The sequence below is a fragment of the Lissotriton helveticus genome, chromosome 4_1 (genome assembly GCF_964261635.1).
Source record: "Lissotriton helveticus chromosome 4_1, aLisHel1.1, whole genome shotgun sequence".
In the NCBI taxonomy this organism is placed as follows: Eukaryota; Metazoa; Chordata; class Amphibia; order Caudata; family Salamandridae; genus Lissotriton; species Lissotriton helveticus.
In genome coordinates this window covers 215,035,844-215,059,349 of record NC_136063.1, presented here as the reverse complement: position 1 = coordinate 215,059,349, position 23,506 = coordinate 215,035,844, and the positions used below count along the sequence as shown (strand labels likewise).

General features: G+C 47.0%; 1 protein-coding gene across 2 annotated transcripts in view; it reads right to left on the bottom strand.

Annotated features, from left to right (window-relative positions):
* Positions 1-23,506, bottom strand: part of FAM135B (family with sequence similarity 135 member B) — a 1,359,155-nt gene that overhangs the window by 13,450 nt on the left and 1,322,199 nt on the right. The window lies entirely within an intron of this gene.

Below are 23,506 nucleotides of genomic sequence, written 5' to 3'. Positions count from 1 at the left end.
GAAACACGTATCGATAGCATGGCGACGGGTCTCTCGTTGCTCCGAGCAGACCACAATAAACTTGCGGAGAGGGTCTCTGAACAGAAACTTGCGCTAAATGATCTCATACCTCAGCAAACGGAACATTCGACGAAACTGGAAGGCATGGAGAAACAACTCAAGCAGCTGTGGGACAAGGTGGACGATGCGGAAGGACGCGCCCGCCGCAACAACGAGCGCATCTTAGGCATTCCAGAACGCACCGAGGGAAGGAACCCTACCCAATTTGTGGAGGACTGGCTCAGGAAAATGGTGGGTCCAGAAGATCTTACGGCCCTATACAGCGTAGAGAGGGCGCATAGAATACCGTCCAGACCTACGCAACCAGGTGCACCTCCACGTCCTTTGATCGCGCGCCTCCTCCACTACAAGGACCGCGACACTGTGCTGCGCGTGGCCCGAGAGAAAGCGCCGATTCGCTTTAAGGACCAGAATATCTCCGTGTATCCTGACTTCACACCCACGGTGCAGCGTGCCAGGTCCACCTTCCTGGGGGTAAAACACAAGTTACGTGAGAGAAACTTGAAATATGCCCTTCTGTTCCCTGCCCGCCTTAAGATACTATATAGCAACAAATCATACTTCTTTGACTCGCCGGAAGAGGCGGCAGAGTGGATGGAGGTAACGCTAACACCGCCGGCCTCGCAGGACACTTTTACGGCCGCCAGAAGAGACGGACGTCGGGGTCAAACAGATCGGAGAAGCACCACTTCAGACAATGGACGAGCCCCCTCGCAGAGGGCGGCGCCATCGGATCAAGCCGCTAAAGACCGTCTAGCAGACCACACACCGGTGGTACAATTGATGGAAGAGGCACTCGCCGCCCATGACGCGGGCACAGCCGGGGGCCTGTTTAGCAACTCTGACACGCACACCGAAGTGTCAGGATCAGCGGACAGCATCCAACTCTTCCCCAAGATTACGGCGCAGATGGCAGAAGAATTTTAACATCAACATCATGACCGCACTCCGGGTGGTAATGTATTGACTGTATCACTCTCTGCACACAGGTGGGTTGCATGAGGGCTTGGTTTACTAAGGGCCGCCATGCCACCGCAGGCCAGTACAAATCAGGCACTAGTGGTCTGCGCCCCCCACCGCAGGCACATGGAACTGTTTGACTTCTGCCCCTGTTGGGCATCATGGTTCGGACCTCGAGCCCGTTGGCCTGGCGACCTTAGTGTTCTGGGATTAACTGTTTGCTTGACACTCCTCTTCTGCAATAAGATGTACCAGGCGCGTGCACCCACGTGCTCAGTTTTGCCGCACTACACGATCAGTCATGGGGCCACTTAATGTTTATAACTTGTGCACCTGGAATGTGCGGGGCATGGGTTCGATTCACAAAAGGCACAGGATACTCACTCAGCTCAACCATAGGGGAATTATGATCGCTTGCCTCCAAGAGACACATCTGAACTGTGCTGCAATTCTAAAACTGCATAAGAAGTGGAAGGGTCAACTTTTCGCTACGTCCTACTCCGCATTCTCTAGGGGGGCCGCTATTTGGCTTCGTAATTCTGTCCCCTTCAAGCCACTAGAACAGAGAATTGACAAGGAGGGTAGATATGTATTTGTAAGGGGCTTACTGGATGGGGCTACTGTTGTGATTGGATGTGTGTATTCACCAAACTCGGTCCAATCGGATTTTTTGGTGAATGTCAATGGGGTCCTTGCGGATTGGGCGGATCATCAATGGGTGGTTGGAGGGGATTTCAATGCTGTATTGGATGTTGCACTGGACAGATCACACCCCCCACTACACGCCACGGAAAGCAGGAGACAGGCAGATGTGCTGGCACAATGGGCGGAGGGTTGGGGTCTGGCAGATGCATGGCGCAGTACACATCTACAGGACAGGGAATATACCTTTTTCTCCCCGCCACACCAACTTCACACCAGGATAGACCGTATATTTTGCTCCCGTTCCTTACTGGGATCGGTTATTCAGGCCCAGCACATGGGGAAGACCCTCTCTGATCACAATCCTGTCTAGCTGACTTGGCAATGGGGCCGACAGACGCCCCCAATCCCGACTTGGAGATTACCCACGGAGCTGCTGGAAGATGCGGTCTTCAGGTCGACTGTGGCGGATGCCATTGAGAGTTATTTTGCCATGAACACTGACACTGCCAGCTCCCGACAAATAGAATGGGACGCCTTTAAAGTCTTCATCAGAGAGGAAGTGATGGCCACTAGAGTGGGTATGAGGAGGGAAGTGATTGAAGATCTGAAAGAAGTGGAGGGTAGACTGGCAACACTGGAGTGTGAAGCCGCGGGCACGAACCCACATTTCACGCCACTACAGGATGCGCATGTGAAGCACGCTGAACTGCTAGAAGACTTGAGATTGTTAGACCACAGGGAATACACAAATAGACAGCACACACAGGCAGACAGGTCGGGCACTATGCTGGCCCGTATCATACGTGACTCCCCAGTGCACCATCCCATCTTAGAAATACTGGACCAAGAAGGCATACTAGTTTCGACTCAAGTAGGAATCAACGCCGCTTTCGAGGACTACTACACCACGCTTTACAGCCCACACCGCTGCCTCTCACAGACCGCATTTGAGGGATTCATGAGGGATTTAGAACTACCCCAACTCACTGACAGGCAAAGCGACGATTTGAAGCGTAGCATTTCTGTTGCGGAGATTAGACAGGCAATACGCGCCCTTCCGAGAAACAAAACCCCTGGGACAGACGGCCTGCCGGCCGAGTTCTATGCCATATTTATAGACCTACTAGCCCCGCGCCTACATGCCATTTACCTAGAAGCACTGCGGACTGACTACTTGCCGCAGTCCTCCCTACAAGCTTTGATAACCTCCCTTTTAAAACCGGGTAAGGATGGACTGCGCCTTGCTAGCTACAGACCCTTATCTCTCCTTAATACCGACTATAAGATACTGAGTAAGGTACTAGCAACGAGACTGGCACAATACATCCTGCAACTGATCCACCCTGACCAGTGCGGGTTTGTACCGGGGAGGAGCACGGCCATGAATCTTAGACGACTAGCCCAACTGATGCTACGAGACCCGACAGACATGGGCTCTGAGGGATGCATCTCATTGGACCTGAAGCAGGCCTTCGATTCCCTCAGGTGGGATTTCATGTTTGCTGCACTCACGAAGTTCGGGATACCTCTCGAGTATATCGTGTGGGTCAAGCTGCTATACACACACCCCACGGCTCGGTTACGCACATCCAGATGCATCTCGGGTCCCCTAGCCATAGCAAGAGGTACCAGGCAGGGTTGCCCACTCTCCCCGCTCCTCTTCATCCTGGCACTTGAACCACTGCTCTGTAAACTCCGGACAGTGGCCCCCCACTGTGGCATTCGGAGAGGTGAGACAACTCATCTAGTGTCCGCCTATGCTGACGATATTATCCTATACCTACATGATCTGCGGGGCGACCTGGATCCTATCCCTTCTATATTTGAGGAATTTAGATCATTATCTGGCCTCACCATAAGCGAACCAAAGTCTTACGGGTTTACCTTTGCGGCCGCTGGCTTGACTACGCCTCTGCCCTTCGCGCCACACACGTTTCAAATGGCAGATACTACCTTCCGATACCTCGGGATACAAGTTTACAGGGGTGCCGAAATAATGATTGACGTCAACCTCGGAAGGGCTATGAGGACACTTAAATCTCAGATACAGTTCTGGTTGTCGCTCCCTCTATCGGTGGCCGGCAGGATAGCCATTTCCAAGATGGTGATGCTTCCCCGTCTCATTTACTATTTCACAAACCTGCCGTTCCTGATCCCTGCCGCGACGTTCAAGGCACTAGACACACTCCTCACGGAACTCATTTGGGGACAAGGGCGAAGGCGCATAGGCCTTGCTAAGTTGCAGCTCACCTCTGGAACAGGAGGTATGGGAGTACCAGACTTCAGGGCCTACAACTTTGCATGTCAACTGCAGTGGCTGGCCTATTGGCTTGCTGGTAGGAACCTACATGAGATTGACATGACAGAGGACGATCGCTCTAAAGGGAAAATTCATGCCCTGCTATTACCCCGCTCGGAACTGCCGAGAGACACCTCACCGCTCCTCCGACTTGCGGTTCACTACTGGCAGAAAGCGATGAAATACACGGCCCCGATGTCATCCTATACCCCCACACTTCCACTACTGGGTATACCCCTGGGGTCGGGACCGCTCACAACTCACAAACTTGTGCCATGGCAAGACGCTGGTGTAACACACATAGGAGACCTTTTTGCTGAGGGGCGGATGCTGTCCTTTGCAGACTTCAGGGCCGCACATGGCGTCCCCGGGGGACCGTTCCTTCTGCATGCTGGCCTCCGACGCTATGTAATGGAAAGGTGGGCGCCCGAGGGAGTAGAACCACCCACGAACCCCTTACTAACGATGCAGTATCTCATGGGAACGGGGAGTCATCTAACTAAATGGCTCACTGCTAGCATCAGAACAGGACGGGCGGTCTCACTGTCGCCTCTCAAGACCAAGTGGGAGGGTGATATAGGGAGGCCACTACGGGACAAGGAATGGGAGCGGATCCTTCAATTCCCCAAAAAGGTAGCTAGGAACCCCAAATTTAAGTTCATCCAGCTAATGGTCCTGCATAGAGCGTATTTAACACCACACCGTATACACGCTATGTTCCCCAACGCAGCCGACACCTGCCCTAGATGCGCTAGAGATGATGCATCACTGGCACACAAGTTGTGGAGCTGCCCCAAGCTGGGTTATTACTGGACCACTATTAATGACTCGCTCACGGAAGCAGGTGCTTTGATACAGACACTTACCCTGGAATACACGCTCCTGGGGTTGGGTCCAGCAGCGCGTAAGAGGAGCGTAGCAACACGTTTTGCTGATGTAGCCATGTTACTTGCGAAACGTGCCATCACGATGAGGTGGAAGTCTCCCAAGCCACCTGACCCCGAATTATGGAAAACGGAAGCTATACGTTGGGGCAGGGCAGAGGGCGAGGCGCTACAGCGTGAAGAACGCAGAGGCCTCAGGAAAACACCGATCTCATTGGACTGGTTTACCATTCTGGGGAGATTCGAGGCAGGGGGTGATGATGAGTCTGATATTTCTATTTCAGTGTATGTATCAAAAAGGACTAGCTAATTAGGGAAGATAGAAGACTCAGGTTTGTACGTAAAATAAGGAGAACGTAGTTTTCCTTATAAAGCCCTCACCCACCGACCTAGTCGGTGGCATGCTTCATCATCGGGCCCACCACAGTGGCACCGAATGTGCCCCGGGTGTGCTTCAACGCCAGGTGACTGCGGAGCTGGTATGTTGCTGAGTGTGCGGTGAATAGGGTGAGAATGGTGAAGATTAAAAGCTATGCAGAAGGGTAAGTTATTTTATTGAACTGGGACTCTGCTAGCAGATAAAAGGCAGGTAGACGTAAATTGGAGTGTAAGTTATGACCTCCAGCGTCCAGTGTAGTCTACATGTTTCAGCCAGTGCCTTGCAGATTTAAAGCTGGCTTTCCTCAGGACCGTTTTTATGTGAAGAACGTGCAATTTAAATAATAAAATTAAAATTAAGTGATTGTGTTGTCTTTTGGCTAAGTGAAGCGCACGCTAAGGCGCTGTAGCTGTTAGAGGGGTATTCCCTCAAGCTTGATCTGTTTTGTCTTGTATAGCTTTTAATTTATTATTGCGTCATATGTCAGTTTAGCCCATGTTGATTCGTCCCTTTCTTTTTTAGCGAGCCAGATTAATTTCTTCTTACGTGCTATAAGGCTCGTTAATTCGGACTGGATGTTCTCAGGTGTTTTTAACTCTCTTAATTCGGCAACCTGATGTTGGGAAAGGTGGAGTAAATTGCTTCGTGCCTGATTGCGTGATGCGACCCCGGGATTTTTTGGACTTACAGGTCCTTCTCTTGACTTATTTTCAGACTTGGTTGGATTGAAGCCGTCCATAAAGTTCTCCCATGCTTTTAGTTGGCTGGTACTTAACTGCTTACTCTCCTCCCATCTTTTTTTCGCGAGGGCCAGGAGTTGTTCTGGATCTCGGGTGTTACATTTAACTCTCCGGTGGTTTGCTGTTATCGTTAAACTTGTGACCTCCATCGGGTAAGTGGTCGCTGTTCCATAAGCATCAAGGGTGAACTCTTGGGGCTGGTGGTCACTGTGCTCTTGATTTCCGATCGTAAACCTTTTTATTAAGCCGAACGTTGATAAGGACGTGAAAGTGTAGTCGATTGCGGTATTACATTGGACTGTGTGAAAAGTGGCAGCCGGTGGACGGTCTCCTGCGAGACGCCCGTTTAATGCAACCAAAGACAAATTCGTCAGCTCAGTTAAGAGTCCCCTCGAGATTTTGGATGACTTGCCCCATCTGCAGGCGTCCTGGGTTGGGATGCCCCATGCTGCTTGTCGTTCTGCTGCAGGGCTGTCCGGGTCAATCCCTCCTGTGAGGGACATGTTAAAGTCGCCCGAGACGATAAAGTTTGAAGAAGGTTCCACAGTGATAAGGTTTGTCAGTTCAGTTACTAAAGTGTTTACACCGGTTCTTTTATCATGAGGATGAATGTAGGAATTAACAATTGTTAAAAATTCTTTATTTCTGCGGTTAAAAATGTGAAACTGTATTGTTTTTATTCCATTTGTTGCGGTATTTGTGCTTGGAAGTTCTTTCACTGAATTTATCGATTTAATTGAAGCGTAGGTTGTGAGCCCGCCTTTCAAATGACCAAATTTTGAGTTTCTAGTCCCTGGGAGAAGGTATGATTTGAAGCCTTGTAGGTGAAAAGGCTCATCCAGCCATGTTTCCTGTAATAGGATTACGTCAAATTGCTGAACATACAGTAATAGTCCGTTATCAGAGGTTTTTGCACCTAAGCCGTTTATATTCCAGGAGCAAAATTTTAACATCGAGGAGTCTATTGTATTTTTATCCATCTGTCAGTGAGCCTCAGGTCTGATATTTATTGTTCTCGAGATCCAGGACCAGTCGCTTAGAGATTCCGTTCTTCTTTCGTAACGACCCGTTGGAGCGGTTGCTCTGCTGTTTTGCGACACCTCGATAAAGGTACTTCGTTCTCCTTTCAGCACGGAATTACAAGGTCCAAGATAGGCATTATTTTTTGTGTTGTTGACTTTAGGTTTATGAATTTGACCAAGAAGGGGTTCTGGATATCCCACTTCATGAAGAGGGTGTAATTGAATCCCCCAAGCTTGCAATTGGGGCTTCTCCTTAAGAATTTGCGCTGTTATTTCGTGGTTGGCCCAGATAGTTTTGGTTACTTCCTGGTCTGAGAGGTTTTTGAAGATTTCAAATTGGACGGCTACTAGGTCTTGTGATTGGATCCCTGTCAGATTACTAATGGCGGTTAATATTCGAAGAATGTTCCCTCTATTAAGGATGTCGCCCCGACCTTTAGATTTATATTCAGGGATGAAGAGTATTGACTGGGTAGAAGCCGATCGTAGGCTGTCTGAGGAGGTTGCGAGGTGCGGGAGGGCCTTTGACTCCTCTGGGGAGCAGGATGACTGTGTTACTGGGCCGTCGCTGCATCCAGATTCGACGTTTGGCCCTCTGTTCCAATTTGCTGTGTTGCTCGTGGATGGGCCAGTTGGGGCTCCCCTTGTTGCTATTTCCATTATTGGTTTGGATTTTACCGGACCTCCTAACTTGTCGGCAGTCATTGATGCTGCGTCAGAGGCAGTGGGAAATTCACTTTTAGTTGGCGGAGACAGATCTTCTGCTGCCAGATCCGCGGTGTTGGAAATCACGGATTGTTTTGGTTCCATTAAATGTATAGTTTCTGCCTTTATCCTGACCCGTGGTATCCGAGGGTGGGATGGTGATAGCCTTTGGCTGAGGAGTTAGTGGGTCGCTCCATGCTCTTTGAACTAGTGTTGGTTCATTCTGAACTTTATTAACAGCTTTGAAGAAAGCGTTAATTGGAGGAGTGTTATTCCTCCCTTTTCTCCTCTGTTTTCGCCGTTGTTTGGAGTTTTGGGGTTTGATTGGCGGGAAATCTCCTTCAGTTGGTTGACTTGACAGCTTTTTGTAGATGTTGCATCCCTGTACCGGTCGAGGTAGTTCTGGAAAGTTTGTTCTGCTGATGCAGATGGGACTTGATTGGATACTCGATCTGCCCCTGCAATGGCTTCCTGGGTCGTCTTGACTGGCTTGATTGATTGTAGCTGCCACTCTCGAATGAGGGTCGGTTCTGGGGACAGCTGGAGAAGCGGCCTGGAGTGATCTATTCGTATGTGATGGAGGTGGCTTGTCACTTCCCTTGGAGATTAGGACCCTGGTGCTTTTAGGAGATCCTGTTTGTTTAAAAATTGGTTTACCTAGAACAGTTGGTTCTGTTGTATTGATGTTTTTTGAAAATCCATTAAAAGGTCACCCATCACCGTGGGTAGTGAAGCAAGTTTGTCAATGATTAGGTAACACGGACAGCTTGATGGAATTATCGCTGTTCCGGCTTGAGCCTTTGAACTGAAGTTATTCAGGTCAGATAACTTCCTGTCAATACTTGTAACATGAAGGGCTAGGCAGTTGAGAAGAGTTAACTGTATGTCCATCTTGCCGGAGTGGTACTCCATGGCTTTTATTGTAATTTGCATTGTATTGAGCAGGGGGGCCCAAAGTGCATTCTCGGCTGTTGGCGGTTCCTCTTTCGACTTCCCTGTGGAATAGATTGGATCTTGGACCCCTGGTTCGCCTTTGATCGCGGAGGTGTATGTGGTGACGAGATTTTCCCATTCCTCGCTGGAAAGAACAGGAACATTATCTACTGCGAGTACTTGATCCTCTGCTTCGTTGCCCCAAGCCTCCCCTAGCCTGCCGACGGTTGCTGGGGCACCCGGGACCGGAAGTGGGCTGCAGGTTAGTGATGTTGACAGTTACGACTTGAATTTGGTGTTCTTGTCAGCTGAATCATTAGAGCTGATGGAACCTGGAGATGAGTCCGGGGTCCCTTTGTCCTTGAAGACTCCGATGGGACTTGCGATTACGTTGCCTTGGGGGTCATGAGGGGATCCCAAGTTTGATTGTGGAAAGGAGACCTCAGCTGAGTTAGTTGAGCAAAAGTCTGAAGCAATAGTTCTTGTAGAGTTGATCTCAGGGTTGGTTTGATCAGTTTGTGACCCAGTGGGTGGTACGGAAGTTATGGATGGGAAAATATCTGGACATAGGCGGGGCAGTATTTTGATTTCCGGCTCTAATGGAGTTGAAGTGGGAGTTTTGTGGATGGTCCTATCAGGAAGGGGAGAGATTGTAATTTCTTTGCTCTGTTTCCCGCAGTTGCTTGTAGGGCTTTTTCCTTTTTTCCAGTCGGCACATTCAATCCCTTGATCTCTACCTTTGTTGACGTTGACTTTGTTGCCATGATAAGTATTGAATCCAGGATTTACACCGCCCCCTGTTTCCGCAGGGGTTGGGATTGCTGAGGTTAAGGCATTCATTTGCGAGGCTGTCACTGTGTCTATTGCCGGGTGTAGAGGGGAGGGGAGGCCCAACTGGTTGTTAATGCTGAGGTTTAGCACTGCTCCGGCATCTTTAATGAAGGAAAATTTAGAATATATTTTGGGTTGAGTGTAGATCTTTTGTTGCCGTTTTTGGTTTGATGCTGATGTACTTAGTACTTCCCGAATGCCCCCAATGTCCACCAATATATCAGAGTCCTTATGAATTTGAATATTTTCAATGCCCGGTGTTGTTGTTGTGGTGGTTTGTGTTTTAGTTGTTTCTTTTAGGATCGCACTTTTCTTTTTCCTGCTGGTAATCACTTTTGTGACGGAACGTCTTTCTTTACCGGATCTCATGGTAATTAATTAACCGTTGTTGGTTATTAATGTCGCTTGTTATTGATGGTTATTGATACTTGGAGGTGGGGGAGGGGGAAAGAGTAGCCGCTACTCCCGGAGTTCTCTTTACTCTTTACTCTGTTCTCTTTACTCTTTACTCTGTACCCCCCGAGGCTGGTCGGACCGGTCCACTCTTTTGAATGGAAAGTACACAAAGTAAAGCACAGGAGCTTGGCCCCCCCTCCTGAGCTCTCACCTGCTGGCAGGTTGGAGTTTTTACGCTCCTGAGCTTGCTCTGGTTCTGGCAGGCTGGAAACTGCTGGCTGGCCGATAACTGCTGCGGGCAACAACGATCACGGGATCTAGGGGAGGTGGGGGGGGGGTTGAGCTCCCCACTGGTCCCACAGCACCGTCCTCCGTCGTCCCCCCGGGTACTTCTCCAGGCGCTTCCACTCTTCTGCCTTGCCCAACTTGCAGGATGCAGTGGCAGCCACACCCGCAGCCCACAATGCCCAGGCGCCCAAACTCGCGGCGTGGAGGGTCCTCAGTTGAGCTGCCCCGAACCGTCACCGGAGCTCACCGCTAGGACACCGGCGCTGGCAGTGGAGATGCGCGATTTTCCTACTCGCGGTACAGTCACAGTCCTGCCATGGACGACATCGGGTGGAGAAGTGTGGCTCAAATGGTTAGAGCGGCAGACCCTGATGCAGAGATCTGGCCTGGGACCAGGGTTCAATACCCGCCTTGGCGGGTCTTGGGCTCAATTTCCTCGGACCTGACAATTCTCGCCTCGGTGCCTATTCTAATCATGGGTCCCACTCTGCGACTCTGGGCAATAGCTTGCTTAATCTCCACAACGGCCCCAAAAGCGCTGGGATGCCTGGTTTTACCCTGGGGGGTGCCCAGGAGTGGACACTCACAAGGAAAACCAAGAAGGGTTCCTAAGCGGTATACGGACAGCACCGGGACACTACCTCAGGGAAGTAGCTGTGCGCTCTATAAATACATACATACACACACACATACATAAATACATACATACATACACCAGGGATGCCGGGAGTCGGGGGCCGGGAAAACGCTGCTCGCACGGAGCCAGGCGCAGCCGCCTCTCTGGGCGGCAACAAACAAAACACATACATAAACCAGACTAAGGGCCAGATGACGAGTTTGGTGGTCCCACAGAGGACGGTGCAACGCCCCAAATTTGTGGTGCGACTGCCTGCCAGATTAAGAGTCAAATCCTGGTCTGGAGGTTGGTCCTGTGGCGGTCTGACAGCAGGAGTCGGTCAGGATAACTGAAGAGCCTGACATGCAGACCGCCACTCTCAGATCGCCCGACTGCACCTTCCTGCATGGTACGGCATACATGCAACACCATGGAAGAACTGGGAGTGCAAATACAGGGTGGCACTACATGTGCCCTCCACATGCAGCCCCTGGGCCAAGAGGCAGCAGAGGGCCCCATTTGTGGATGTGTACATGGCCACCGTGTTGTATATTTCCTATTCATTTCTAAAGATGGTCTAAAATATCGACCCGCTTTACAAATCCAGAGGAGAGTCTGGCTACTTATATATGCTGGCTTGGTCTCTTTTCAAACGTCAGGGGGCTGCCTTGCTCTGCAACAACTGCTAAAACTGATCTTTTAACTGCCTCAACCTAATACATTTTTCAAACCAACATATTTTTGCATTCCCTTCAGGACTTACAAGTAAAGGCTACTCTGCATAAACCCAATTGATTAGGGCCTTAGAGAAGGCTTAAAGGCATCATCAAGCCATTTATTATTTTATGGCTATCAATATGGCTTTGAGTGTCCCTGTCTTTTGTTTTTTATATATTTTAAATACCAGTTTTCAAAGTGTCAAATATGAGTAAGCTTCATGAAGTAATGATATGGGACAGTTGTCCACACATTCGGCTAGAAAGCATTAGCATTGTCAGAATATAACACTAAGGGGGAGATTTACAAGGAACAGACGCATCTCTGGATTATAGCAGAGATGCATCAGTTTACTTGGGTCACGCCAAAAAACCCTTGCGCCAGCATGGATGCGTTGCACCATGGCTCAAGGATTGACAGATGTGTCACGCATCTGTTTGCGCAAAGGTCACGCATTGCTGGAATCGTGTCACAAGCAGGACGCAATTCCAGCAATGCTCAGGAAGGCCTATACCTATTGTGCTGCGTCACTCCTTATGCCTGCTTCAAGCAGGCGTAAGGTTTTGATGCAGTGGCATCGTAGAAGTGGCACAGTGAAATCTTGTAGATTTCACTGCGTCATTTTTATGAGGCTTTCTTGCGTCGGAACGCCCACCCTGTATACATTATACCTGATGCAGGTATAATGTGGCGCAAGGCTTTACAACGTGACGCATCTCCCTAGATATGTCATGTTGTAAATGTATCACAACGCGGCACATTGTTTACGCCGCCACTGTGTCACAAAAGTGACGCAACAGCGGCGCAAAAGTGCCGCAAGGGCCTTGTAAATCTGCCCTTGAGTTTACACAAGTGTTGACAGCAGGGTTGCCACCTTACTCGATGACAGGATTTCATCACTACATCCTGTTTCCAGTCTTGATCTTTTAAGTTACCAGGTGTGTTAGTCCAATTCAAGTGATGGTGATGATGTCAAATCAAGAACCAGGACTATTTGTGTGGTGTCCTGGAATCCTAGTTAGTTAATTAGTTAATAGAACTGCTACTAAAGGAATGGCCTAATGGCATGTAAAAAAGTACCTAATTCCTGTCTACACTTTTCCTACAGTCACTTCAGCACCAGGGTTGTGCATGATTATTTGTTAAATTGCCTTCCGAGGTGCCTCATGCTATGTGGATGCACACAGAGGGGCACAACATGTGGCCGCTGAGTGCATGCACCATGTAGGTACTAATTTTGACGTTCTCATTGCGGTGCCAATTTCATAGACGCTGCCATAGGAATGCAAAAAATTGCCCCACCAGTCAGTAGAAAACTCCTAATCTGGCAGGCAGTTCAATCATGGATTTGGCGGTGCGGTCGGTCCTGCTCCCACACCGCCAAACTCATAATAAGGCCCTTAGTCACCATATTGTTTATAAAATCGCCCAACAAAGCAAAGCTGGAGGCCTTAACTGTGCGGGGATCCATGAGGTCAGATACCTTTAGCGTGTAGTCACACTGAACCAATTTTCACTGCTGCATAAAGCACCCACCATGTGTGCGTTCTACTTGGGCAAACTGCTGTAAAACATCTTTCTGGTCACTACTGAAGCCGCCAAGTCTTGCAGGCAGGATTTTATTTTACCACGTTTACTCTTTACAGCGGGTCCTCTTGGAGTCCGGAGCCTGTCTGCTTTTTGGGTTCCTGGAGTAGGCAAACAATGGTCTACCAGCTGGCACCTCCAGTTCCCCGGGTGGTAATTATAGTAGGAGTACTTCCATCCTTTGCATCCAGTAGTGTCTTCTTTCTTCAGTTTTTATTTTTCCTGGTCCAGATATGTTCTGAGCAGTTGATTGTGAGGTGCCATTCATAACATGTGCACTAGCCAGAGATTGGAGAATTTTTCCCACACATTTCTCGTCCTAAGCATGACACCTTTTGCAGTATTTCACTATACTGTAAGAGCCATGAATCCAAAATGGCTAGCTTCTTCTTCTATCTTGAGGGGCTTACCCATAGCCATTCCCCTATTGAGATCAAGGAGCATCAACTGGTTAAAACCTGTTTTAAATGTGAGTTTTGAAACTCTTTTGTCATTTTTTTCTAGCATTTTTCCAAGTCAAGTCAAGTGAAATCAGTCTTTATTTCGATCCTTCCGATCATAAAAGACACAGATAATATTAACGATAATGCATTATGACTGAAAAATTGGAGTAAGTTAAGTACAGTATTATGGTGCAGTAGCTATGTTAAAAAACTGTTGATGTGAAAATATGTACAGTGCATTTTTAAACAAAGAAATAGAAGAAAAATTTAAGAAATAGTCATGTAAAACATTAGAAAGTTATTGAAAATTAATATAAACAGTGAAGCACATCGGTCTAGCTTCTCAGCTTTAGCTGCCAATCAGATACAAAACTTCAGTTTCATCCTAAAACTTGAGTGTTCTATAAAATAGGACATATTCCTAGTAACTATGTAAACAGATCGGGGGCGCTAGAGGGCGCACAGCGGAATCGTTGGCTTATGAGACAGCTCTGCCGGTCGGGAACAAAATATGACGTTTCCAGCGACGAGCAGATGAATAATTGACAACAAACGCTAGTGCTCTGGGTCGGAAGGTGTCCGGCGTAAGGAGAGGACAGCAACAGCCTGAAAAACAGTAGTGACGGCCCGAAATTCGAAAAAGAGAGCTGAATATGTGAGAAGCCTTGTGCTGGCTAAGATGGCGCGCCCTGAATTTGTCAGTGTATCGGAACGGGCACGGTGCAGGAATCACAGGTGTGGCGCATAAAAGTAAGGAACCGCTGTGCCTGGCATGCATAAGTGATAACAGGAATAACGGATTGCCGCATAGAAGCTCAAGCGATATTGCTGGGAGGCGATGCGCAACAGTAGCGAAGCTCACTAGATCTCAGCGCAAAATGGCGGGCGGCTCCCGAGAGGACAACCATTGAGATGAGATGCAGGTACGGAATGGCTGGCAACGGCATAATAAAAAAACAAACTAGAGTGACTATACATTACATTGCGCCTGGCTCCATGTGGCACACGCTGTTTAACACATCTATCATCGTGGCTGCTACGAATCCTAACAACTGAATATATGCCTTTCATGCTAAATTGCGTGCCACTGCGAAGCGCCCGTACCTCGGGGGCGGAGGAGCTGCTGAGCCCAGAATGGATACCGTGACAACAGGATAGTGGCTGAGGAGCATGGGTGACAAGCTCTACGATCCAAATGCATAGCTGGTTCCCCTTTGCCTACAGATCAGGAAACGTGATTGTTGGGGTGCTGTCTGCTGCCCTTCGTGCCAAATGCTAGTAGAGGTGAAAGTCAGCCCACAAAGCAGTTGAGTCTCTAACGCTATTACTAATTAATCCGGCTCTATGTAAAGGAAAGCAGGCACCAGGATTGCACTGTGAATACCATTGACTGCAATGCCCGCGCCTAATTGCCGGTGGAATTCTCTGCGCAGAGGAGATTTTTGGACAGTAGTAGGGCCAAAGAGGGGCGCTGGCCACCTGTTGAGGAGCGAGGGGAGTGCTCCTTAGCACGCATACCAAGTGTAGCCACAGTGCCTCACTCTTGAGATTGAGTTGTGTGACCAAAGCGACAACGGGAAAACCAGACAAGCATCAATCTAAGTTGCAGTTTGAAACCAAAAAAAGCAACAGGGGTGCAACGGCGCACTCTGATACTGAACTCGACACCGACCATACCCCTGGTGCAAGCATGGAAGGGGCATTGCAGGCAATTCAGCAGAGTCTACAGGATCTAAATGGGAAATTGGACACCATCACTTTACGAGTACACAACATGGCGGCTAAGCTAGACAAGCACGGTGAGAGATTGGTAGAGGTTGAAACACATCTTAACGGCAGTGGAGGATGAATCACATGGAACAACGCAAAAATGCACAGCGATGGAGAAGCTACTAGACACCATTAAGAACAAAGCGGAGGATTTGGAAGCGAGGTCTCAACGCAATAACATCAGAATCGCGGGAGTTCCGGAATCCACAAATACAGGAAGGATGGAAACATATGTAGAGGAAATGATCCGAAGCGTATTTGGTGCAGAGCATCTCTCAGCGGTCTTCCTGGTGGAAATGGCACACCGATCGTTGGCCCCGCGGCCGAAGCCTGGTGCCACTCCCCGTATCATCATAGCCCGGCTGAAGCCTGGTGCCACTCCCCGTATCATCATAGCCCGAGTCCTCAATTATAGAGATCATGATGTGATTTTAAGACTCGAAAACGGTAGCAGATCACTTACCAGGGAAATCCGTTGAAGTTCCACCCAGACTTCCCAATGTCAGTTCAGCTTGGGCGCAAGGAATTCAAATCAGCGAAGAAGAAACTACGGGAACTAGGGATAGAATATGCCATGCTCTACCCGGCCCGGCTAAGGGTTACGCATGAGGGCCGTGCTACAGTTCTTCAAACGCCGGCAGCAGTGCAAGATTTTCGAAAGAAACTCAATCGCAGGCGGAACAGCAAAGACAGGAGCAAATGCAGGACTCGGAATAGCTAATTGTAGAGAGGACAGCTATTGTTGACTTTCAACGGTGCAAATTGGTAAGGTATACTGTCACACAATAGAGTCAGACAGAATTGCAACCTGTAATGTGGGATAGCAAGGTCATTAGGCCAGAACAATCGGTGGTGTTAATGGGGGGTGGATAGAAACAGCTACATATATGACCAGACCTGCTATCATAAAGGGAACGCATAATCTTAAAATGGCCAATGGTTGACTATCATACCTATTGACATGAATGGAGAGGTTATCGCATATGAGAGGACTGTGGCTGCATAATATATATCGGTTTCCCCTTGCAATGGGTAGTTCTTATGTGTGGAACTTGACATATGACTTTCCCAAGTACTTTGGCGACTATCATAGCTATGCACTAAACTGTATCTAAGATATGGACTTAGAGGAGATGTATATGGGATAGGATATTGTGATTACGAGATACGCACTGCCGAGCACGTTATAGGTCCAGTACATATCCGAATCTTCCATTTGGGTTCCTATGGGTCATTTATGCAGTATTTATGATGGGAGGATAACCAAGTTATTGGGAACCACCAGCCGAGACAGGAATACATACCTGAAGATCATTATGCAAACTATACATGATGGATATTGTTGAGTCTGCATTACTAAAGTATACCTGACCACATCCATTATGTTGGATGGAGTTGTGTGCCGCTGGTGGACCCCCCAAGCGGGTGTTCCCCAATCAAAGTTGGGATATGTTGTTTGTTGGAATAGGGGATTGTCTTTGGCATGGTTGGGATGCTGAAGTGGGAGGGGGGAGGGGTGTTATGAACAGTTAAGCGGACCAATGTACTTGACACACATCGCTGAAATCCAGGAAAATGTAGTGGCAAACTGCACGTATAATTTTATTTTGCAAAATGTCAGTACTATATGTTGTGAGCTATACATGACACTGATTCGGACTTTGAAAGATAGAGATGTCAGTGAGAAACTACAGTCTAAGCACTTGAACTTGTTAACTTGGAAGGTAAGGGGGTTGAACAACCCAGAGACGATTAGGCAAGTTTTTGCTAATTTTGACAGGTGGCGGGTTGACATCGCTCTAGTACATAGATGCATATTACTCCACACTCTACCATACACATTGGTCGACGATGGGCGGAGTCAGTATATTATTCATCCTACTCCTCATATTCTAGGGGCATTGTTATATTAACGAGGCAAGATGGCGGTCGTGGTGCGGGCTGTGTGAACAGCTCCGTCCACTCTTCCGGTATTCTGCCGGTCAAGCACGGTTGAAGGTCGGAGCGGACCACAGCGCCTTACCGTCAGAAACGAGCGAAGAAGTAAATGTTTTCTACGGTGCTGTGGGAAGGCTTCGTGCTGTGAAGGAGCGGAAAAGAGAAGGAAAGCTGTATCGGTATATCGGCATATCTCCCCTGGCTCAGGCGGTTTGTCTCCCGGAGGGGCTGGAGGCTAGTCCACCGCGCTGCACCTGATTGAGGGCGTGAACGGATCTAAGCTGAGCCAATTGAGCGAGTGATGCTCGGCAGCAGTGTGTGGAAAATGCTTATACCGCTGGCTATGTGAACTTTAGGCGGAATGGTTTAATTCGTTCTCTGACAGCACAGGATATATTTATGAGTGATTGCGGCAAAAGCGGAGACAAAATACTTTCGTGAACATTGTTTCTTTGATGACGCTCCTTTAAGTTCCCCTAAGCTCACGGTCTCAGAGCTCTGTCTGGCTGTTGGGAGCTTTGGCGTATGGTGCTGGCGTTTGGAGGAATTTGGAGGACTTGTCCGGAATAACTGTGCACAAATGTTTGGTCTGCTGTTCCTATTATATAACTAGAGAAGTCTCCAGTGGCTGCCAGTATTTCACTTTTGTTATAGTTTACCGGTGGTTCGTGGGCGTGGGGGTCCTGCGCGACGAGGGAAAATGCCACCGAAGGATCCGAATAAGCTGACCGAGACGACAAAAGTTACCACGCGGAGTGGAAAGAGCAGAGAAAAACGGGCTACTGAAGGCTCTGAGGATCCTGCGTCACCTAAAGACTCTACACTAACCGGTGAGCCCTCTGTTAATACTGATAATACTGAACTTAATAATCCTACAGGAATGAAAGCAAAGAAAGGTGGAGACAATAGGGGTAAAACGGGACCAGCAGCGCGAGTGGTCAAGCAAGGAGCTACGGCTGGGCTGGGGGCACAGACTCTTCCTGCTATGTTTGAGTGGCAGAACGCCCGCAATATTGTATCTGCACCACTGACTGAGTTAACTGACGGAGAGAAGGAAAGTATGGTGCATACAGCAGCAACTTCCACAGATGTTTTAACAATTGCAGAGGAGTTGACCGCGGAAACATTAAGACAAACTGCCCCATTGATAGATATGAATTTAGACTCGGTGCAACACTCTGGTGATTGGTCTGAGGCAGTACAAGAGAATCAAACTATAGAAATAGGAGCGTCAACGACCGCAGATGAAAACATTATTGAGTGTCAAGACAACATAATTGCTGAGAAAGATTTCCCTGAATTGTTCGACAGATGTGCACAGATGCAGGAAGGGGCAGTCTCAACTGATATGAGTGAACATTTTTACTCACTGTCTTAGGCCTCGCAGGAAGAGGAGTCGAATGCTACTGATGACTCTGATAAAGGAAGTGCAGTGAGTAGCTCCGAAGGTGGCTCAAGAACAAGTATGAACTCTTCTAATGTGACGGCTACCACTGTCAAACGTCGTAGGAAGAAGAAAAGACCCTCACAGGAAATTCTTACCCCTGCTGGGGAAAGTTCTAATTTGGTAGAATCTATAATGGGGTCTGAGAATGGAACTAATGGTACTCATCTACAGACTACAGAGATGCAGTCACTAAATAATTCAACGCAGGAAATCACATTAGCAACAATATATGAGACTATGATGAACCATAGAAGTGAGAGTAAGGCGGAAAACGCACGTATGCAGGCAACATGCAGTAAAGTAAAGAATGCAGTGAGACGCGCAATTAAAACAGGGACTGAAACTGCTGAAAGGGTCACAGAAGCTGAAGCTCGTATATCTGCCCTGGAAGATCAAGTGACTATACAAAAAACGGAGCTAGAAGCAATTAAGGCACACAGGGATGATCTGTGTCATAAGTTGTCTGATATGGAAAATCAGTCCCGTAGGAACAACCTACGTTTTCTGGGGATTGCTGAGAAAAAAGAAGGGACTGATGCTCGGAAGTTTATCGTGGAGTTACTGGAAGAAGCATTCCCTGACCTGATGGACTGGGACTGGTCTAAAGAGGTTCAACGGGCCCATTGATTTCCATTTAGAATTAAAGCCCCTCGTCAAGGAGAGCAGATCCTCCCGAGGGCTATTTTGGTGTGTTTTAACAATTTCCGAGCTCGTGAGGATATTTTTGTTCGGGCACGACCAGACAAGAAAGTTTCCGCCAAAGAGTGCAGCTTTTTCACGAGACCCGATTTTTGCCAAGCCACAGTCTCTAAGCGATGGCATCTCCGTCAATTGCTCCCAGAATTTCAGAAAAAGGGGGCTGTGGCTTACCTACAGAATCCAGCTAAACTAAAGGTTGTTTCTAAGGGCCAGACAAATTTTTTCTTGTCTGAAATTCAGGCCAAAGTGTTTTTGGACACATTGGGATGATCAAGTGTTGACTTGTAGGTAGCCTGTGAATGCAATTATCTACACTAAGAGACTATTTTGACGCTGATATTGTCTTTGGGGGGAGAACATAAGGAAATCATTGAACCTTTTAACTCTCTTTTCTCTATTTCCTCCTAGGCTTCGCAGTGTTGTTGGCTTTTCTTTTTTTTTTTTCTTCTTTTTTCTATATCTCCTTCCACAGTCTGAAAAACTGTATAGAATAAGTTTACGTGTCTTGGCCTTTGGAACTGGGGGAGAGGAGCCCGGCAAACCATTGTATGCAGGGACTGAAGGTCCCTGGGCCTCATAGGATGGAGCGGGAGGGGGGTAGCAATGTATCTGGGTGGGAGGAAGGGGGGGGTCACGGGGGTGTGGAGGTGTGGGGGTGGGGAAAAAACCAGCAGATAGGAGGTGGTTAATGAAGAAAGAAATAAAACAGCAAGAAGGTGTGCTAGTTATAGACATAAACATGGTACAATTTGTAAGTGACGTTTTGGATGTCTGTAATATGAATCTACAGCAGAGACAATCAAAAATTGAAGCAATCAGTAGCAATGCCACTATGTACGAAAATTAAAATCTGTTCTCTAAATATTTGTGGCCTCAATGACCCGAAAAAGCGACAGGTTCTGGGGAAATTAATGCAGATTTTACAAGTAGACATTTTATGTCTACAAGAGACACATATTCCGTGGCTCAATCGAGGGTACCTAAAAACAATGGGTATGGAACTTATAGTGTGTTCCAAACAAACAGGGATAAAAAGAGGAGTGGCGATTTTGAAAAGACGAGGGTTCGGAAGTAGTCTCAAAGTTGCAGCTGATAAATGGGGTCGTTGGGCCACTTCAGAAATTAAAGTAGGTCAAATGAGGTTTACACTGTGTAACATATATGGACCGAACCTGGATTAGGCTGAGTTATTTAATTGTTTAAACATAGAATTAGCTCAATGGTCGGTACCCATGGTACTATGTGGGGACATGAATATTAATTTGGAAGCAGCAGTGGATGTTAGATCCAACTATGTTTATAAGGGTAGAAAGAGGTTGGTGTATAAATCCCTTCAAGCGCTGATCAGGGACCACGTTCTATACAATGTTTGGAATTCTAAATTTTCAGAGGACGATGGCTTTACATTTTATTCGGCTACCCACGGGAAATTCGGACGACTGGACTATTTTTTATTTCATCGCTATTCCTGACAAGGGCCAATGTTGAGATCCAACCCAAGTTAGTGTCGGACCACAATCCGATGATATTGGTGTTAGATTGTGTTCAGGGAGAAAGGGAAGAATCTCGGCCTTGGTCATTCGATAGGAAATTATTGCTGGATGAGGAATATCGTCAGTTCATGGCCATTAAGATTCGGTAATTTTTTTAGATACATAAAGGTACTGCTCCCATACCGACTGTCTGGGACACATTCAAATCTGTGGTGCGTGGCGAAACTTTAAGTTTCTCTAGATTTAAACGGAAGCGGATGTGGCTAAAACATCGACAGGATTTTGATAAAGTCTTCATGGCGGAGAAGAAGCTGGCTGAGGCGATTAGGGTTGGGGCAGAACCTGATGCTATTTATGTAATCTCGAGGGAGCTCTCTATTCTTAGGTCTTGGGCTTACACAGCGATAGCTGATATAATAGCAGCTCAATTTGTGTTACATAAGGAAGAAGCTTATGAATTCGGAGATAAAACGGGCCGTATTCTGGCCAAAAGGGTAAGGGAAAAAGCTTCCTATACAGACATTTTAAAAGTAAAAGACTTTCAGGGGACGCTTCAGGAGACTAAGGAGGGCGTGCTGACCGCCCTTCAAGGGTATTACCAGAACCTTTATACGGATGATGTAGGAGAGGCCTCATCCGAGGAATATTTGAATGAAGTGACCCTAACTACATTGAATGAAATACAAAAGAATAGCCAACAAGAGTTACAAGGATGGGGGGAAATAGAGAGTGCTATGTCAACGTTAGCCCAGGGGTAAGCAATGGGTCCCGATAACATTCCTTTGGAATTTTATCGTTTTTTTAGGAATAGTATGAGACTAGAGCTAGTTCAAGTATGTCAAGAGGCCTTTAAAGGGAATCCTCCCCAGTCCTGGTCTAATGCTAATATTGTAGTATTTAAAAAGAAGGGTAAAAAAGACACAGAGCTGGGGTCATATAGACCAATATCCCTTTTGAATTCGGATAACAAAATCTATTCTAAAGTGATTGCTAATAGGTTGAATACAATGATTCCGGACTTGGTCTCTTTGAGACAACATGGTTTTATACAAAAAAGAGAAACCACGGACCATATTAGAAGAATTGTCTCACTGCTGGACTGGGCGCAGGGATAAAATTCTCCTGTGGGAGTGGCCCTGTTGGACGCCGAAAAAGCGTTCGACAGGGTCTCTTGGAACTTTTTGTGGCAGGTCTTGATAAAGAAGGGGTTTCCAGATGCTTTAATTAAAGCAGTAAAGGCACTATATAAAGATCCAGCAGCCTTTATTAGGATAGCTGGGAAACTATCAGGGAAGGTATCGATAGAAAGAGGGACGAGACAGGGTTGCCCATGCTGCCCCCTTCTTTTTGCTTTATATATAGATCCTTTTATTTTGGCACTAGAAAAAAATATCGCAATCAAACCTGTTCAAATCCAAAATTTTTACATTAAAATCTGTGTATATGCAGATGATATTGCGGTTTTGTCTAATGATATAGCAAGTTCCCTCCCTATCATTATAGACGCTGCAGCAACGTTTGGCCGGATTTCTGCCTATAAATTAAATGTAGCCAAGACCCAAATTATACACTCTGTAGCAGGCTGACCAGAAAACATTAGGGCCTAGATGTATCAAGATTCCATTTTGCGAATCTTAAATAGCGATTTTTAGCGAATCGCTATTTAGAATTCGCAAAATGGAATGTATGTAAAAAATCGCTTTTTTTTAGCGATTCCTTTTTATTCCTTATTTGCGAATTCGCATTTTGCGAATTCGCAATTAAGGAATAATTTCCAATGCATTCCTATGGGCCAGGAGGCCCATAGGAATGATTGTGAAGGAATTCTCAAATTGCGAATTCGCAATTTGCTAATCGCAATTTGAGAATTATATCAAGGGTGCAGGGGTGTCTCAAAGACACCCTGCTGCACCCCTGAAATGTACATGTGTGTGCATATGGCGCACATACATGCCCTAAGGGCATGTGTGTGCGTCACATGCCACCCTAAAAAATGTCAATTTGTGCATTTTTAAATGAATTCGTAAATTAACATCTACTACAATTTGGTGTTAATTTGCGAATTCTTAAACATAATTCGCAATGTAAAAATGCTACATACATTGCATTTAAGGAATCGCAAAAATAGCGATTCCTTAAATGCTATAGCAAAATAAGGAATCGCAAATTTTTGCAATTCCTTATTTTGCTAATTTCTCATACATCCCAAAAGATGCAAAATGTCCGTTTACGATTCGTAAAGGCCGAAATTCTGCGAATTTCGGCCTTAACGAATCGCAAAAGGCTTGATACATCTAGGCCCAGGTGTGATCAAGAGGCTACATATCTTGGAGTAAAACTTATGGCTAATGTTGATAATATTATTGCAGCCAATTTGGATCCAATAATTGACTCCTCAAATAAAACACTAGAGAGATTAGACAACTTAAAATTTTCGTTGGTTGGACGCACTAACATATTGAAAATGCTTATTTTCCCAAAATTTTTATACATATTCCGTGCTATTCCTTTTTTAATACCTTCTTATTATTTTGTTCGTATACATAGAATGTGCTCAAGATTTCTATGGGGATATCACCGAGCAAGACGATCCTTTAAAAAATGCATGCTACCAAGGGAGAGAGGAGGCTGGGGTATCCCCAATTTCCAATTTT